We start from the raw sequence: 17,313 nt of genomic DNA, 5'->3' as shown, positions 1-17,313 counted from the left end.
CGCTCACCGCGCCTCCCCCAACTCGTCCACACCCCACCCCGCCGGGGTGCACACACTGGGCGACGGCGGCGCTGGACTACGGACGAAGTTTACAGCAAATCAAGACAAATGGAAAGGAGTGTGGCTGCCCGGTCTCTAGATGTGCTGCGTTACACTAAAGGAAGATGGAAAATGGTCCGGCAGCCCTGGTTGGTCGGAAAGCCGAGCTCTGCTCTGGGCTCTTTTTACAAAGGGACATTTGCAAGGGCGAGGCCCCGGAGCCACTCTGCCCTCAGCTTCTTCTGCGGACTGAGGTCCCAGCTCGGTTCAACTCTGAAATTCTTTTTCTCAGAGGCGATATCCTTTGTGCCTACTCACGGGACGTGTGTGACCTCTGTGACGGTGGGGACGGTGCAGGGTGCAGGGTGCATGCACTGTTCCCTCACATGCCCCTGTAGGCACAGCCCAAATGTGCTTATAAAGATACCCAGCCCTCTGCTGAAATCCTCTACTGCAAATAAAGATCTCTGCGGATCTATTCATCTCTCTGAGTACACACTTAATTTACATGCTCATCTTCTGCTTAGACATCCCAAAGGAAAATACTAGGAAAATGAGGAGGCAGATGCCGTGTCTTTCTGAAGTTGACGGGTGGAATTCCTGGCTCACTGTATTAAAGACAGAGCCGGAGGTGGCAGTTCAGGGCATTGGCAGCAAGAGGGTGCAGGACTGAGGCATACACTTGGGTGTAGCTTGCGTGCCAGGCAGGCTAGGGAGAAGGATGAGAGAAATGAGCGTGGTGTGCCCCTTATTCAATACCCAGATTGTCTTCTCTGAAAATTAAGCATTAATTGATTTCTTCCTTCTTCTGTTTCCTCCATATTCCAGAGAAAAAAGAGCTCAAAGCTCTGAAGCTCCTGTTCCCCCCCCCCCTTTTTTATGGGAGAAAAAGTCCCGTTATAAAAAGAGAGGGTGGGTTGAGGCTGCAGGAAAACAAAGAGCTTCACCACCATGGGGTCTGGATTCCGGGCCCCGGACTTGGGACTCTGGTGGGTGGGCAAGGATTCTGACGGCCCCTTTCCTGCCCAGGGTTCAGGCTGCATGATAGAAGAGGAAACTGATGGAGGAGAAGGGACATCAGGCTTGAACTATCCAGGAAAGAAAGGAATTTTTAAGATGGAGAGGCCACTTATAGGAATGGGTTAGGGGTCCAGGGAAAGCACCCCGAGAGGAGAGTGTGTCTGAGTTAGGAAGAGCCTTCCACACACTCGGAGAAAATTCCTGGTGAGTTGCAAAGGGTGGTATTGTTGGGGAAGGGAAAAATGTGGCTGATCCTGGCTGGGGCTCCCTGGCCCTGCCAAGCCCTCTCCTGGCCTCTTTCCCTCCACCTCTGCGGGCTCTGGGAGGTTGCGGTGGCCCAAGGAGCATGCAGACACAGATGCCACCTCCCAGGTCCTGGGTCCCTCTGGAACCTGCTCTACTTTAATGTCTCCACGCCCGCAGCCCGGCCTCAGAGAAGAGCCACCCAGGCCTCTCCTCCCAGTCTGGGAACTGGCCTCCTGACCAGTGGCTGCCATCCTGTTGTCTCCCACATTTATTGTTTTCCCTCCCTGGGCCCCCAGTTCGAGGGGAAACGGGGCAAGGATGGCTGAGACATCACCTTTCTCCTAGTTCCAGTGTTTTCTGCTCTCAAACCCAAACTTGCCTTCCTCCAGGCCTGTTCACTCCCCTCTTTCAGACACTAAAGAAACCCACTCCCTTCTGCTGCCCACTCAGGGCTTACAGTCTGGGGAGCCACACCAAACTGTCCTTTTTGGTTCTGCAGGGACCTACATAGGGGTCCTGGTTTAGGCTCTTATCACCAGTCTTTTCTTGGATCCTCCTCCGGCCTGCCCCTAATCACAGACCCCGCCTGGTGGTACACTGGGTTTGGGCAGGGCGATCAGGTGACCCTTCCAGGGGGAACTCTCAGGAAACCTCCAGTGACCTGCAGGGTCCCTACCCCAACCCTCTTTCTTCCACAGCTTCCCAGTCCCTGCCAAGCTCACCACAGAGCCCCTTTCCAACCCTCATCCTCTCCTTCCCCAGGCCACCTCTTTTCTAATCCTCATCCCTCCCGCTCCCTTTTCTTTTTTGGCAGCATCTCAGCCAGTCACTTGCCCTCCCCCACCCCGAATTGATAAAAGAAGTTCAGGGGGCAAACACAAAGTTGAGAAATTAACAAAGTATCTCCTCCCCCTGCTTGCCTCCCCAGAGCTCCTACCCCCACCCCATCCTCTGCTGTGGGAGAGAGAGCCCTCTGTCCCTTTCCTTTCTCCCCAAACACCTCCCCCTTTAGGAAGCCCTTCAGAAACAGACAAATAAAATCTCTCCTGGTTTTAGGGCCTGTCTGAGAGGGAAGTCCAAGTTCATTTTCAAGTTAGACAGGAGAGCTGAGGGGGGTTGGGCAAGAGGTGGAGGAGTGTTGGCTGGATTTGGCTTCCTTGCAGAGATCTAACAAAGGCCCCTTTTGGTCAGAAAGCCAACAAACCAAAAGCTTGGAAAAGGTATTTATCACTTTCGATCATTTCCTCCATCTTTTAAAGTTTAGATTTGGGGCTCCTAGAAAGGAAGTAGGCATGCACACAGATGCCACCTCCCAGGTTCATGAGTGTTTCCCCCCACCCCGCCGCCCCCTCTCTCTTTCTCCCACCTCTCTCTAATTTCCAGTTATTTTAAAAGAGAATATGGAAAATAATATTTTCCCCATCAGGGCAAGAAGGGGCTGTGGATTCCAAAACAGCATTCTTCTGGTTAAAGTGGATTGTTTAACCTCTGCCAGAGAAAGGCTAAATGTAAAAGGCATAGCCGAGGGCTGGACATTTCAACACTAATTAGGTGAGAGACCCCATTAATGCCACCATAATGCTAATGCTGTGAACTGAAGTTTGGTGCGGCCCTAAAAGGCAGATGGTAAAGGATGCATATATATTTCAGCATGGGGAAGAGAGAAAGTTGTACCCTAAATGAATCACAGCCTAGTTCTCCTCATGACCAGGCCCCCTCAGAAGTCATAGCAGAAGATATTCTGATCACTCATTGAGCAGAACCCAAAAAATTAATCGACCTTCAAAAGATGCCTTATCAAAAGAAAGAAAATTTAATTTCACCCTCTCCAAAAAGCGGGGTGGGGGGTGGGGGGGGGCGGGGTGAACACCCAAGACTCCACTAAACCAAGAAAAGAAACCCCTCTTTGAAAAAAAAGCCACCCTTGCTTGGGATCTATGGAGCTAAAGGCAGGAGGGTACTTGGCACAAGAGTCCTGCTAGTGGTGATTAATTCAAACTTCCTAATATATATATAAAAAATTTGGTGCAGTTTTAGTGACTGAAGGGAAACTATCCCTATGATATCCTTGGGGAGAGGGCGGTCAGGCTCCCTCTCTTACTGCCTTTCCCTTTTCACCCAAACTTCCCTTTCTCTATGGAGTATTTAAAAGAACTTTTTTCTCTTTGTTGTGGTGTTGTCTTGTACATGCAGCAAAGTCAATGAAACCTAAAGAAGTAGAAAGAAGGATGGGGACATTCATTTTCTCTCTTCCCAAAAATGACTGCATTCACAAATTAACTCAGATAAGAAGAAATATCTCTCAAGGAATAGAGACCACCCAGTTTTCAGGCACTTGATGACCTCCAGCATTTCAGGGCAGAATGGTTGTTGAGTTGGGTTTTTGGACATTCCTGGGTATCAAACATGCTGGGGAACGTGTGTTGCAATGGGTGTGCCTTGTACTTGTATAGCATGCAGACATTTTCAGGTCAATGGTGACAGCGGTGCTGTTGGGGCAGGCTGATAGGGTGGAAGGGAACGGAAAGGAAATGCATTTAGGATGTGAACTTGAAGAAGACCCCCATGAATCCACCAACTCCAGCTCTCTCTAGAGGTGGCCTTCTCTCCTTTGGCTGGGCTACTGTATAAGCAAGTGGATGGGAGAAAAGAGCATCCGCAAGTTTTTCAGAGATGCAATTCTTAAGGCATGGGAGGAGGGGAACCTTGTGCAATCCCTTTCCTATTCTGAGGCCTTAGGAAAATCCTTTTCCGCTAGAATCTGCATTTATGATTTAAAGCATTCCTACATAATTTTTTTTTCTGTTCTTGGCTTATTAATGAATTTCCCTCCAAAGAAGTAATAGAGACTTACTTTTCTTTAATCTATTATAGATCTATCATCTCTAGACAAATAAGTATAGAATATATGCTTTGTTAAGGGAACTTTAGGTAAATATTAATATATGCTATATGTCCATGGATACCCATGTCCATATGATTAGGTAATCTTTGTAAAAATTTTAAAACATTCCCCTTGAATACGACAACATAGTCATGCTTACTTTAAAAAGTTTTTAAGTATTTAATTGTCTTTATGCTGATGCTAAGATTATGAAGGGGGTCTGACAGACCTACAGAAAGGATGTGTGTTGGCACAGACATTTTTAAATCCACTTCCTTTAGTGTTTTCTCTGACGCGGTTAGCAATTAAATGGAAATTGTATTCAGGCATATGTAAGGCAAAAATACTTTTTAAAAATGTCATTTTAAGGAGAGAATAAAGACACCAGGTCTGAGGATATCCAGGAGCAACTTTGCAATATATGATTCTCAGACCCATTTCTTCCCCCAGCCATCTCAGGGAAAATAGGTGCCTGCCAGAAACCAAGTTGCTGCCTCGCTCAAACGGGCAGAATCCTGGCTTTGAGTCTGTTCTTCCAGCACAATTTCCCCCCTGCAAGGATTTTAAAAGATTTGGGTCGCTCCCGGAGCCTGATTGGCGAGTCCCCTCAGTCTTTTCTTCTCCCATTAGGATCCAAAGTCCATGAAGAGGAGCAGTCACCGCGGCTTTGCGCGGGGAGGAATGGGGCGCCAGCATCCAACGCCTTTCTCTCTTCTCTCTGGGTCGCTCTCAAGATTTCGAGAGTTCGTTAGTTATTTTAATAGGCTGGCCTTTTTTTAATGTTTATTTTTTTAGTGTGTAGTGATTATTTAGTATTTGATTTCAATAACTCCTATCAAGGTTAAGCTTGGTGAAAGCCGCCTTCACACAGGACGATAAATGGCCGACGCGGAGGCCAGCGGGTTCAGTACCCGCTTTGGGAAGCGCCCGCGCCCGCGCCACTCCCCGCGGCGCCGGAGCTGACCCCGCGAGCCGGGCAGTCACGCCCGCAGTCCCGGTGGGTGCGCTGTGTGCGCTCTGTGGGCACCTATGGCTGAGCACACAGGCGGGGATCTTTGTGGGGTGAGCAGACTCCTATGAGATCCCTGGGAGCTCGGGTGTGTGGGGAGGCGCGGGCTTACCCGAGCTGGGCATTCATGGACGTGCTGGTGTGAACAGATTTGGAGGTTTTGGGGAGTTAGGTCCCTGTGTCTCGGGGCTCCTGTGCTTATCTGCAGGGACACTTCCTGGTTGCTAATTTCTGTTAACAATCACCACCACCAGGAGCAAGAAACAGCCAACTTTCTCTCTGCCTGTTCCTGTGGAAAAGACACCTCCCAAAAGGAAAAAGGGGGAGAAAAACATCTTATTTTCTTTAAAAAAAAATGTCCAGTCTTGAAATATGGAAGTGATAAAAGAAAAATCATACACCTACAAATGATTTTCAAAAAAAGATTGAGAGAATCCCTGGTTTCAAAAAAAATAAAAAATGGGGGGAGTAAATGAATGGGTGGGTGGGAAGGGCTGGAGGCCAGAGGCAGAAAAGCCAGGAGAACAGACTGCTGCAAAGCGGGGTAACTCTTAGTTGGCATAGGGTAAAAGGGGAAAGCAAATTATTCAGATGATAGGGATCTCAGTGCTAATTTCTGCGTGGCTATTTATTTGTTGCCATTTGCTGCATATAATACATATAAAGTGGCATGGTCATGTTTTATATAGAAACTCTCAATGACAATATCCCCATATAGTTAGACATGTTCCCAATGTACTTGTAAACTTGGTGCCCTGTGCATCTACCGATTTCCTGAACAGGGTGTGGGCAAAAGTAGGTTTACAGTGGTTCCTGTGGAAAATAATACAATAATTAATAAATAATAATACAAGAATAAACTGTTTCGCAAACTCACAACTGTAAACCTACTTTTGCCCCACCTTGTATTAAATCTTTTCTTTAGGATACTTTATACTTTAAATAGTAGGGATAGGATCATAAGCAGTGGTGGATTTCTCCTTTCAAACATTGCCAGTAAGCAATTCCCTCTCATTACCTTTCAAATCTTAGCCCAGCCCTTATTTAAAAAAGGGTTTTCCAAATGTGATTTATCTTGGGAAGAAAAAAGCCCAGTCCCGAACCCTCTCCCTGCAAGATGACTGCTCGCTGGGTCTGATGGTCCGGGCCTCTGGGTGCAGCCATTAGGGGAGTGCTCTGTGCTAGATCCAGGGACACCCATCCCCTTTCCACCCGGCCTCCCAGGGCTCACTCCTCAGGGTCTGAACCAGTCGGGGTTTCTCAGATGCTCTGCCCAGCTTGGAATATGGATCTGCATCTGCCAGTTCATGTCAAGCGGGGGTGATGCCCAAATTCACTCTGCAATTGCATATTCAGCCTAAAGCTTATGTGGAGGGGACCGGTCCTACCCAGCCTCGATCATCCTGGGAAAAGCTATAACCCAAATATCATTCCTGCCAAGGTATATATTTTCCATCAAGCTAAGTAGAAAATCTGTGCTTGAGCTCCCTTTCCTTCCCTCTGAATTTCGATAACTCTATCTAGCTTCATGACTTTTATCATAACAGAAACAATATCCTTCCAGACACCCCAGACAGGCTCTGTCCTTGTACCACCAGGAAAAACGCACGGAGGACCCCGCCCACCATCCTGCAGCGCACACTGCACCCGTCTCCATTAGACTTTCTTTTTTGGGGGGTCTTTTTCCTTTCCAGCCATGATGAGTCCCCACCAGCAATCAGAATTCACCTTTTCCTAAATTACTCCAACAATCAAAGGTAAGGGAGAGGAAGCGTTGTCCGATGTTTAAAGACGATTTTGCTGTGATGATGTTTTTCTTCAGAACGCTGTAGTACAGTCCCCCCCCCCCCCCCACTTCCATGGAGAACCTGGCAGCTGGGACCCACCCCACACAGAGGGCCTGGAGCATGAGGTCCATGCTATCGGAACAGGGAGCGTATCTGTAATAACTTCAAAATCTTCCTTGGTTACAAACCCCTGGGACAATGATGAAACCGCCCTCGGCACCTCCCTCTCCACCGTTTCTTCAGCCTTTACTTGGTAGCTTCAGTTTCAAGGGCCCCCTTCTCAAGGCCCAAAAGATACCTTTTTGTGGCCCTGGGGACAGAGCCAGCTCAACGTGCAGGCTCCTGGTGGTGGTGGGGGGGGGGGGGGGGCGGACCAAGGGGGCTTCATGGGAAAAGATAGCGGGGCCATCATCTCGCATTATTCAGTTTTCTCTCCCAGGGCCGGTCAAAGAGCCCAGAAATACTGCCTTTCTATCTGATTCCCCAGCAGCTTCCTATTCTGCCTTCGAAAACGGACGGCCTCCTGCAGCCGAAACGGGGCGGAGGGACGGCTGCGCCCTGAGCCGAGGACTGGCCTTCTCCTTCCCGCGCCTCAGCCGCGTGCGTTCAACCTGCGCTTTCAGGCCTGCGACTTCGAGGAGTGCGGGGTCCTGTGCTCAGAGCTTTTCCTCTGGGCACCCCCACCGGGATCCGGGGTGCAGCGGTGCGGACGCGGCCCCCGCAGGACCTCCTGCGGGCAGCTGGGGACCGCGCTCCTCCGAGGGCCCCCCAGACTGTTTACAGACACAGTTCAGAGGCCGAGGTCCCCACGCTCCTGCCTGGGACCGGGCCACCCTCATTTTCTCAACCCGAACCAAACGAAACCTGCACCCGGCAGGACCTCAGGACCCAGACCCGGCGGCGCCTGCCCGTCCACGTCTTTTGTGTTTTCCGTGTGTGTGTGTGTGTGTGTGTGTGTGTGTGTGTGTGTGTGTGTGTGTGAATAGGTTGATTTAAAGGGGGTGGGGAAGGCAAATGGGGAGAAATATGAATTTGCAAACACTCCTGGCGGAATGTGTGTGGATTGGCGCCGCACTAGGGCCGGGCGTCCGCCCCGCGCCTCCCGCCGTTCCCAGGCGCTGCGGCCGCCGCACCGTCCCCACTGCAGGGGGACGCGCCACTTTCCCTCCTTCGCCCTCGCGTGGCTGTGACCCGTCGCCCCCAAAAGCCGTTTTACCAGAGGGGCGGGCCCCTCTCCAGGCAGCGTCGGAGCGGGGGGCGGTGGCCAGGGGACGCGCGGCCCTACCGCCCAGGCCACTCGTCTGGTCCCCAGATCTTCGAAGCCATCGCGCCGGCTCCCGCGCGGGCGGGCGAGGAGGAGCGGCGGGAGTGAAGCGAGGGACCCCTGACTTTCCAGGTCTCCAGAACCTCACTTTGCAGCTTTGTAACCTCAGAGCTGCTCACGCCGAAGGGGGCCGGCAGGGTCCTTCCTAATCGCGGCATTGGAGGGACAGGGGAGTCATCTCAACGCCCAAGGGTCTACACGAGCGGATGATTTTTTTCCAAAGTAATTTTCATTTATGTACTTGGGAAGCCTTATTTGCTCTTAGCTTGGAGGTTTGACAGATCTTCTCCTCCTCGGCCCCCCCCCCCCCCCGCCCCTCCCCGCCGGCTTTGGCTTTTCCAGCATGGGTTCCAGCACCTCAAGAAAGCAGGCAGGAGAGGATGCTTAACATAAAGCTCCAGCCAAACGAGGAGAAAAGAAAGTGCTCCCTGCACGCATGCATGAAGAAGGTAGTGACTGTCGCTGCAGAACGGAACCTCTGGGCGGAGAATGGAGACCCCCCTTTTATTAGCGAGCTTAAGGCCCATGATGTAGGTAACAGGGGATTGAGTTGCCGGAGACTGCTTTCAGTGACCGGTCCTGCGAAGCTGTTTGCTCCACCACGGGTGAAACTCCCCAGAAAGAGGGTGTGTGTGTGTGTGTGTGTGTGTGTGTGTGTGTGTGAACATGCAAATCCTTACTGGAATGATCTCATTGCTACCATATGTGTCTTCTGGTCCAAAATGAGGCACTTAAAAAAAAATTAAATCCAATTTGGGAATTCATCTAATGTAAACTATGATTTTGTTTAGGGTTGAAAGGCCAGGCAATTCCCCTGCCTTCACTGGATTTTACTGGCTTCTGTGTCCTGGGGCAAATCTTACCGGATTCTTTCAGTAGCAAAAAGGGGGTGTTGTTTGTTTGTTTTTTAGGACTGCATCCACTTCGAGGCTTCCCAAGACCTAGGGGTTTCAGGCACATCTTCATCACACAAGAGGCCAGAAACGGGAGAAGGAGGCTGAGGGGTGGATGGGTGGGGGGAATGGGGTTCCTGCAAGTGGAAGATCTGAGTCGTCAAGTTACAGGAGACTTGTTCATCTTCATGGCCACCTGATTGTTGTCACTTCTATTCCTGTTCTTTCACTGGAGTCCTCTCCTTTCTCCCCCATTCATCCATTCATCAACACACACCATCTGGAGAAAAGTCTCTTTGGAGAGTGACGATTGTTTTGTTGTTGTTTAAGAAAAAAAAGTACTATTACAACTATGCTCTCTACAGTGGTTGAACCATTGGAACTCCATGAGGATTTTCCAGGTTTGTCTCTATAGCAACTCTTCCCCCCAAATCTGGTAGTTCTTCTCTTGGGCCCACAGCTGGACTACATTTCCCATCTTTCTTTGCAGTTTGATGTGGCCATGTGACTGCTTTAGCAAGTGCTATGTCCCCAGCCCCTCTCTCCCTTGCTTTCTGTGTTTGGATGCCAACCTTGAAGTCCTAGGGAACAGTGAAGACACAAATGGGAAGAGCCTGGATCCCAGAATTGCATGTAGAGGAGAGCTGTCCACTGATCATTTGTCCAGCACTTTACCTGAGGGAGAAATAACATTCTATGTGTCTGAGCCTCTGCACATTTTAGAGTTTATTATTGTCATCCAGTCCATCCTTACTGATACTCTCTCTCTACAAGACAAAATGCAACTTAATTTTTGTTTTCTATCACCCCTTAAAATGTCAGAGGATGTTAGGTAATCCTTCTTGGTTCTCGGGTTTAAAACTGCAGGAGGCCCCAAGACTCGTCTACCCACTCTTAGGTAACAGACAGTCCTATAACAGCTTCAAGTCATATAACAGCTTTAAGTCATATACACACTTTCAAATCTGTAGTTAAAATGTCCAGTCCAATGTATCTTCAAGACTCTGAGTTTGATTTAATGTGAAATCTTCCTTCCCTAACTCTAAGATTGCTTCATCTTAGATGCCTGTAGAGGGAAAGAAGAGGGTAATGTGGGGTTCTCTATTTCTTAATCTTGTGTTTCTCTTCCTCCCCCTATCCTCAACACTGTTTCAGACCCGCTAGTGATTCAAGAAGAGATTGAGAGAGTCAAGGATTGGCTTGAACAATGTTTTAGTGATTTTGAGTTGTGGAGATAAACGAACCAGATCAGGGCTACTGTAGTTGGAAACTACATATCACCAAATAAAGCAGAACTTTGGCAATTAGTTACTTATTTTGACATGTAGACAAGAGACTGTAAATCTGGACAGTTTAAGAATTTAAGTAGATTATTTGAATTATTTGGTTTGATATATTTCTAGATCTAAGTAAAGAATCACTGTATATTTCTCTAGGTTGTGTAGAAACAACCTAATCAATTCCTTGAAAAGGTAGCTGGTATGAAAGCCTATTCTCCAAAGGTGATGAGGACACATTGCTTTGAATTGGTTCACCCAAATTCCTCCCTGCCCATCCTCTTCCCTGGATATATAGACTAGAGTCACTCTCAGGAAATGAGTTCCTATCTTTTTGTCTCTTCCAACACTAGAAACAGGGCCATCTCATTCCTGCAATTCTGTTTTGCATTCTGCTTCTTCTGTTATGGAAATATAGCAGCTGTCTAATAGTCAGGATGCCTGCCAGACTCTCTGGCACTTTTGAGACACTGGCATCTCTCTTTATAATCAGTGCCAAGCCACTAGGCCAGCTTTGAGGTCATCAGGTGGGAAGAAAGCCTGTCCAGCCGTCTCATGCCAAATGGACAAATGAAGTGTTAATGATGCAGTTAACTTTGCCCATGGACACTGCTCAACTACAAGATTTTAGGGCTGCATGCTGACAAAATAAAACTTCAATCCTTTATTGAATTATTCCCAAATATCCAGATATGTGGCAGCAAGTGGATGGATTAACCAGATGACATTTTTCTCCTGCTTATGACCAGTTGCTTGGCATTACCTAGACCCTTATTAAATGTGCATGCTATTGAGTGGCACCAGCATTTTCTAAGACTGAGCTGGGGGAAGAGCTGCAGTGTGGATGCGGGTAGACAAAAAGCATTTAAATCTGTGAATGAGATAATCTAAACTTGGAAACCTGCTTATCATTGTTAGCCAGCAAGGATTTTGGATGTCTATGGTTAACAGCTGAATCAGTCTGGAAATTACTCTGGTCTTTGGAAAGAATGTAGATTGGGTTAAATATTGAATTATACATCATGGATGACTACTTGGTCCACTTTCTCTGGATTATGTCCAATCTGCTAATTCACATTTTCAAGTCGATACTATGTTATATTCACCATCACCCACTTTTGGGGAGAACCATTGAAGTGAAAAGGGCCTGACATTAAAAAGGAAACCCCTGGCTAGTGTGGCTCAGTTGGTTGGAGCATCACCCCATGCACTGAATGGTTGCCAGTTCGATTCCTGCTCAGGGCACATACCTAGGTTGCGGGTTCGATCCCTGGTAGGGATGCATCTGGGAGGCAACCAATCAATGTTCCTTTTTCACATCGATGTTTCTCTCTCTCCCTTCCCCTCTCTCTAAAATCAGTAAAAACATATCCCCCGGTGAGGATTTAAAAAGAAGGAAAGGAAAGGAGAAGTTGTGGGCCCATATAATGAAGTATATTATTCTGGCAGGGAGAGCTGTTAGATAATGGAATGGGAATTAAAGAGTGTGACATCCATTCCTCTCGTGTAGCACTTTGAATACTCGATCTTTTCTAATTTACCTGAGCAGAAATGGATGGGTACTGGACTGGAGACAGGGGCATGTCCAAGATGACCTCTGAAGGCCTCTTTTATTTTTGCCTTTGGCTTCTATAATTTTCTGACAACAGCCGTACCTGTAAAATGTGTCAGATTCAGTAGCAGGGTCAGGGGCTGCTGTCACTTGGCAGGCTTCAACAACATGACCCTGGCAAAGACTTGAGAATAAAAACATCAGGAAAATAAACACTCAATGCTCCATAGCCAGAGGACTGGCTGGGAGCTGTCAGGTTGAAATACTAGTCTATTTGGGAAGGGAAAGAGCAGGAGCCAGGCCTCTGACACTCCTCTGCCCCCTGGAAAATACCCCTCTAGCAACAGAGCTGGTGCCAAACACATCAAATTAATTAAGAAAAGAGATAGAAGAGCTATTATTAGGCTGAGCTTCTATTCCGGCCAGTTTGCTAATCAATACTCTATCAGGAGCAAGGCATGGCCAGGGCTGGGAGAGGGGACCCCACAAAACAAGAGAGTAGGCCAATCCTTGTATGTGGGGAGCCTCACGCCATCTGTAAAGGGAAATGGAGCATATATTCAGGACCCAGAAAGAAAGATGAGAAGACTGAGAGACAAGAGAGACTAGGACATCAATGCAGGGGGCGGAAGCTGCAGAGAGACTGGAGGGATCGGACAAAGGAGTGATCCCCAAGGAAGGGATCATTTAGAATTGGGCAGGAGAGCTGAGGTGGAACTGAGGACAGACGTGGGAAAGGCCTTGGGTCCCTGGTCAGGCAATGGCTCGTGCAGTTTAGAGACTGAAGAGGACAAGGTGTGCTGGAGAGAGTGTAGGATTCTGCTTGAGCAGAAATTCTGCATCAGGGAATCATGGGAGAAGAGACTCAGAAGCTGATGAATTATCAAGCTGGCAGGATGAGGTGAACCAAACATGAATTTCTGGGTAAAGGTGTTTGTGACAAAAATGCTGACCAGAGAAGAAGCTTTTGCTCAGGCTACCTTTTAGAAAACAGGTATAATCTAAGCAAATGAGGCTGATGCAATCATCTCTGGTCAGAAAAGAGGGCAAATACAGAAGAAGCAGGCTACTTCACTGGTTTCCGTCGGAAGCAGCAATAATACCTGCCAGCTATAGCAGGAGTATCCAGGGAAGAGCCAGGGACTGTGTGGGAGCTTGTGCTGGCTATATGTCTCTGACTGTGTGTGTACATGTGCGTGTTTAAGGCTGTGTGCATGTCTTTATATATTCTGAGGGTGTTTCTTCTTGAACACCTTAGAAAAGTATGCAACAGATGCACTAAAAATAGACATCAGACATTAAATTAGAAGGTAGACTGATGATAAAGTCTGGGTGGTATGCATCTCATGGAGGAAAACATAATACTAATATCTCTACACCATACAAACATACACACACACATGCAGACATTGAATAACATTTGTGTATATATTAGAAATGCACAGAAACAAAGACACAACACTTTAGATATGAATAAAACACAAGTGCTATCAAGTAACTGCAGTCCCTTTCACAGGTATACTATAGAAAAGACCAAGAGAATGTAGATTTAAAATGGTGTTTAAATTATCTTATCTATTCTTTTGTCTATAAGAAAGAACATCAGCTAACCAACTACTTCAAGCAACATAATGCCTTTTTGTCTGAAAGGACTCTAAGAAATTAATCAATCTCTCATCCCCACTAATGTATATTGTAGGGGAAAGTGCACTAAATCCTGCAGGAGTCAAACATGTGGACTATTAATCCACATCTACCACCTAATAGCAGAGTATCCTTTGGTAAGTAATTTTATTTCTGACTCTGTTTCTTTATCTATTAAAAGTGAAAGCTGTTTATAAAATCAATGGTTGCTTCTAGCTACAGTCTTAAGACATATATATGTAGATAGATAGATATATAGTAATCCAAGTGCCCAATGCCCAGAAGTTTTTGGTAGAAAAGAAAATTAGATGACCATAGTTATCAACAAAAATGTCCAAACAACTTTTCAGTTCTGTTGTGTAATGGAAACATTCTAAGTATTTTTTTTTATATTGTGAGGACTAAGGGATTAAGAACTGAAATTTTCATTTTTCAAGAGCTGAGTTGTGTTATATAGACAATGAACCTGAGAATGAATAGGTCTTCAGTCACCTGTTCTACACAAATGTTGGAAATGGATCCTTTGATTATGACTGTAATTACACAGCCTCAAAACAATGGGATGACTTAACCAAGTCATGAAAAAAAATCAGTTGCATTGGTCATTTGGTGCTGAGTAGTCAAAAACAACTCTTTAAGAAGATTTTAAACAGATCTAGATTTTGAGTTATGAGTGTGTGCCAGTCTCCACCAGAATTAGTGCTTGGGTCTTCTTCTCTCTGGAGTTCTCTCTACCTTTCACCACCAATGCCCAGCACAGAGGATTTGCTCAGGGTTCCCAGAGTAGCCACATTATGAAAACTTATTAGTATACCAGAATACCTTTCCATACACATTGCATATTGAAGAACAGGCATACCATCAGATAATAGCATCCTTTCTTTCGAAGTCTCCTAGTATAGTACTGGCACTTGTTATAATATTCTACTGCCCCCCACCCCCCCCCCCCCCAAAAAAAAGTCTGCAGCTGGCAGACTTCACCCTGAATGTCAGCAGGGGGCTGATCCCATAACACACTAGCCTGAGATAACCCAAATCACAAAGCCAAGGCTGGTTGTGATTACTTAGCATTTATATAGCACTTTATCTAGGTCCTATATGTCAGCATCATTAATGGGAGATAACTCACCAGGAGTTACAGCTGAGAAAAAAAATTCATGACCAAAAAGAAAGAAGGGAAAGCTTAAAGGATCTGAGTGATTCCGTGGGGGCTTGTGGTTACTCAGTAATGGAGAAAGGGCAAAGATGCTATTCAAAGAGGACAAAGAAAGCTTTTTTGTCTCTCCCTTGTGAACAGGAGTGACTGAAGGTACAGAAGGAGAGAATGAGCTAAAAAAATAAAGGAAAACCCCACCAGCGAGACTGGCTAAGCTTAAGAGTTTGACTAAAAGAATTTATAGTTTGTCTTCTATAGCACCTTAGATCCCGGGGAAATTATCATTTAGCAAAGACTGTAAGTAATGGTTGGAGGGTCATTCTGTCTGGAGGCAAACCCAGAAGTCTATTTTAAAAAAATAGAATATTAAAAATTTCATCAAAATTTCACTGTGGTATTTTAGTAAAGTGCAAATTAATTCGAACCCTTTGTTGTGATAAATAAGAATGTAATCATTCAGTTATCTGGAAATATACAGATGATTACCAAAGCATCAGCAGATTGAAACAGCTGTGGTTCAGTTTCTCCAGTCAACACCCAACTCCAGTCAACACCCACTTTTTTCCAATGTTTTAATAGTCATATAGGAATAGGAATCAAAATTTGACCCAAATAAAAAGGAAGAGTAGTAAAAGAATATCTGTTTACTCATGAAAAAAAGAGGGCAAGGCAGAAAAAGACAAATACCATATTTCTCTTATATGTGGAATCTAAAAACAAAATAAACAAAACAGAAATAAACTCATAGAAAACATCAAACAAATTGATGGTTGCCAAAAGGGAGAGGGTTGGAGGAATGGGTGAAAAGGGTGAAGGGATTAAGAAGTACAAATTGTGCGTGGCTCAGTGGTAGAGCATTGACATATGAACCAGGAGGTCATGGTTTGATTCCCCGTCAGGGCACATGCACAGGTTGCAGGCTTGATCCCCAGTATGAGGCCTGCAGAGGGCTGCCAGTCAATTACTTTCTCTCATCATTGATGTTTGTATCTCTCTTCCTCTCCCTTCCTCTCTCTGGAATCAATAAAAACAGGGCTTGCTAGAAGGGCTCATTAATACAGTAGCTATGAAGACAAGGTTGGAAATTATGCAACAAAACAGATTTTCTCTCACTGAAGCAGAGCTGGCTACTATGTACATCCTAAGGATAATCTGCCAACAGCACAGACCAATAATGAGACATATGGTACTGTACCTGAGGGGACCGGGTAAGGCAGGTTGGTTACAGTGGGTCCTTTTCATCATGGAAGAGGCAGTGCTTTATCCTCACTGGAATACATTTTCTGGATAATGATTTTCCTTTTCTGCCCACCATGTGTATGTCAGCATACCATCATAATGATCTTACCAAATGCCTTCTTCATCATCATAATATCCCACACTATATCTTTCCCATCCAAGTTTACAGCAAAAGAAGGCAGTGGGCTCATGCTCACAGGATTCAGTAGTCTTACCATGCACTCCATCAACAATAAGTGGCTAACTTTCTGGAATGGAAGAATGGCCTAATGAAGAATCTACTACAGAGCCAGATGGGAGACAACACCTTGTGAAGTTGTGGTGCTATCTTATAAGACTGACTTGAGCCATATTTGGAGATACTGTCACACATATGACCTACTTGAACATTTCTCTTGCCTCTCATTCCTTTAACTTTGGATTCCGCTGGTTCAAAGGTGTTAATTCCTCAGAATTAACAGACTCCTGGCCATTTTGTATTCTTCTGAACCAACAGGCAAAGGTGGAGTGAAAGAGTGGTTGCCTTGCAATGAGAACAGGGAGAAGTGTGCTTAAAACCCAGGGGAACCTCTGGGTACCACAGCACCTCCTTGACTTGTGTAAAGCTAATGGGAGATTAGAACATCCTAATACAGGCGGGACCACTAAAGGCCAGCTCCTTCAGGAATAAAGGTTTCTCCACTAGGAACCTGAACCAGATTGTTGCTAAGGACAAAAAGAACATGGAATGGGTAGTTGACTAAGTTGTTATAAATAGCAACTATAGCCTTGTTCTCAGAAGCTTCGTGGCATATATAGGTGGTGCTGGCAGCTATGATGGTGAGAGCAGCAGCTTCCTGTCCTCTTGATTACAACCACGATGGTATGTTCTTCAACTAACAAGTTTAATGGCACCTTTTGACTCCTGTTCTTTCAGCCCTTCCAACAATTTTGTAAGCATTGAATTTCCTGTAGTAAATTCCTTTCTGCTTGGAATATCTAGAGCTATTTCTATTCTAGCACTGAGGCCTGACTGAGTCACATAATGATTAAGATAGTGTGGAATTTGCATAGGGATAGTCAAATTGACCAATGTAAAGGATTAGAGAACCCAGAAACAGACCTGTGCTAATTAAATCTGATACCTGACTTTTCAAACCAGTGGAGAAAAGAGTGGACTTTATAATAAAGGTTGCTGGGGACCATGGGGCATCCTTGGGGGGGATTAAATCCTTTTCTCTCACTATATATATAAAAAATTAAT

Source organism: Cnephaeus nilssonii (genome assembly GCF_951640355.1).
Source record: "Cnephaeus nilssonii genome assembly, chromosome: 6".
Lineage (NCBI taxonomy): Eukaryota > Metazoa > Chordata > Mammalia > Chiroptera > Vespertilionidae > Cnephaeus > Cnephaeus nilssonii.
The sequence above is the reverse complement of the archived record's forward strand: the minus strand, read 5'-3'. Positions refer to the sequence as shown.